The 2,847-nt window shown below is 42.7% G+C and overlaps 1 non-coding gene across 1 annotated transcript; it reads right to left on the bottom strand.

Moving 5' to 3' along the window:
* Positions 1 to 267: 267 nt before the first annotated feature.
* Positions 268 to 374, bottom strand: LOC141636434 (small nucleolar RNA R71). Its single transcript, XR_012541046.1, has one exon. It is a non-coding gene; the product is annotated as a small nucleolar RNA R71 (small nucleolar RNA).
* Positions 375 to 2,847: the final 2,473 nt, after the last annotated feature.

The raw sequence follows: 2,847 nt of genomic DNA, 5'->3' as shown, positions 1-2,847 counted from the left end.
AACTTAGTTGAAAGGAACCAATTCGGGGGAGCTGCAAATGAATATGCAGCTAAGCACATGGAGACATTCATCGATTCTTGCTGTTCCATACCCCCACCAACCGGTGTGACCCAGGACCAGGTGAAGGAAACTATGTTTATATTCTCTCTTCGTGATGCTGCAAGGGAGTGGTACAGAGACCTGGATCGAGCTGCTAATGGGATCACTTACTGGAATTCTTTAGCCATATCATTCTACAAGAAATATTTCTCTGCCTCGAAGACTAATGCCATTAGAGCTCAGATCACGAGCTTTAAACAGGGTCCTGATGAGAACTTTCATGAGGCGTGGGTTCGTTTCAAGAAGCTGGTGCGAACCATTCCGCATCATGGGTTCGAAAAATGGAGTTTATGCAATCAATTTTATAATGAGCTCTATGACGATCAGAGAGCTATCCTGGATGCGGCAGCTAGTGGCAGATTCCAGGAGAATGTTGGAGAGACTAAGGGGTCAAAAATTATTGATGATTTGGCCACCCATAAAACTGAGTATGGAAATTCCAGGGGAAATCAAAGGAGGAGTGCTGAATCCCCATCTGTAGCTGCATTAGAGGCTCTTACGGCGAGGTTTGATAAGTACGAGTTGGGAGGAGCTTCAAAAGGAGGGATCTATCATGTGAATGCGATTTCAAACGTTCCTTTCGTCTGCAAGAGATATGGAGGAGAAGGACATGTTTCAGATAACTGTCATAATCCCTATGAGTCTTGTGCTGTTTTTCAACATTATAGGCAGACAAATACTTATTTTGAGCCGAATACCCATCCTAACTTGAGGTGGAGTAGCCAAAATATCCTGAATCCAACTCCACCTCCACAGCAGCAGCAGCAACAGAATTATGTGCCCCCTCATAAACAGCAACAGTTCCAAAAGCCTCCATATGTTCCTCAGCAGCTAGGGCAGAGTACGGATCGGGTATTTGATCCAAAGTGCTAGTTCGGATCAGATATCCATATTAAAAATCCTGAAGTTAGATATCCAATATCCAAACCAAATGTTTCGGATATCCAATGTTCGGGTATCCAAAACAATCGGATCGGATGCGGATATCCATACTTTAGAATTTACTTTAAAATTAAGTTTGAAACACGATTATATTCATAGTCTTACATGATGATTTTCTTTAGTATTCTTATTCCAATGTTCTCGACATAAAATTTAAGTACCACCTAGATATTTCTCTAATATTTTAAACATTAATTAAGTTGTTGTATCAAATAAAATTTTATTTTCTCGAAATTATACTAGAAAACTATAGTTTCGGATTGGATCGGATATCCAAATGTTTTAATTCTAATATCCATATGCAAACCAAAACCAAAGATTTCGGGTCAGATATCCAAACCAAACTTAACTTTCGGATCAGATATCCAAACATTCGGATCGGATATCGGATCAGTTTGGATAATCGGATTTTTTTGCTCTGCCCTATCAGCAGCAGCAGCAGTCCCAAGGTTCCGAATTTGCCGAATTGAAAAACTTGTTGCTGAAAGAGTCTCAAGCTAGAGAGGCCGGGATGAAGATGTTGGAGAGCCAAATTGCTCAATTGGCAAGCAAGAATACAACTCGAGCTCCGGGACATTTACCGACGCAGACTGATCAAAAGGAGACCTTAAATGCAATTACCTTGAGGAGTGGGTCTACCCTTGATGGGCCCGCCATGGTCGAAGATGTCACTGAAAAAGATGAGGCGGAACCAAGTAAGAAGAAGGCTGGGACGGACAATAGAAAGAAAAGGACGATTACCAGGTATATCAGTCGATCGACTGATATACCCAGTCGATCGACCAGTCCGTGAGATACAGTAGCTTCTGGTCCTGTAGAGGTCAGTCGATCGACTGACCAACATGGTCGATCGACTGACAACGCTGCTGATGGTGAGTCTTTTCGTCCTCCAATGCCAGACAACTTGAGGGGCCACTTGTTTCGAGGTACGACGACTCTGAAAATATTGAGGCAAGACCCAAATGTTGATGGGTCAGTCCCGGTTCTGAAATATGACCCGATGACGATTAATGGATCATTTTTGAGACGGTCTGAAGAAGGGTCAAGCTACAACAAAGAGAAGGTAGTGGATTTTCACCCTAAATCCACCGATGCCGGCATGAGAGACCTAGAGGAGAGGGCTAAGTTACTTCTTTCAGCCCCCTATCCGGAGAGATTAGTGCCGGCAAAGGAACAGGTATCATTTAATAAGTTTGAAAATGTCATTCGTAGCTTAAATGTACAAGTTCCTTTCCTTGAATTGGTTAATCAAGTGCCTGCTTACATGAAATTTATAAAGCAACTTTTGTCTAAGAAGAAGTCACTTGAAACTGTGCATACTGTCGCACTAACTTAGGAGTCATGCTCTTATTTGACCCACACTGCACCCCATAAGCTAGAAGACCCAGGTAGCTTTTCCGTTCCATGTAGTATTGGCACCTTTTCTATTGAGAAGGCCTTGTGTGACCTAGGAGCCAGTATTAGTGTAATGCCCTTGAGTCTTGCTAGGAAGTTGAAATTGACTAAGTTTGCAGTCACCAACATGACAGTACAAATGGCTGATCGATCTACAGTCCAGCCTATAGGAGTCTTAGAGGACATTGTTGTGCAAATAGGAAAGTTCTTTTTCCCTGTTGACTTCGTTGTACTAGATATGCCCGAGGATGCCCACATTCCTATCATATTGGGTAGACCGTTTCTGCACACTGCTGGTGCAGTTATAAACGGTTGCTCAGGTACTCTGACTTTTAAAGTAGGGAAGCATTCCATTGTCTTTGCCCAGACGGCTAAGAAGAAAGACCCCATGTGGCCAGCCACTTATAATAC

Source organism: Silene latifolia, chromosome Y (assembly GCF_048544455.1).
Source record: "Silene latifolia isolate original U9 population chromosome Y, ASM4854445v1, whole genome shotgun sequence".
NCBI lineage: Eukaryota > Viridiplantae > Streptophyta > Magnoliopsida > Caryophyllales > Caryophyllaceae > Silene > Silene latifolia.
This window is presented reverse-complemented; position numbering and strand designations above follow the sequence as displayed.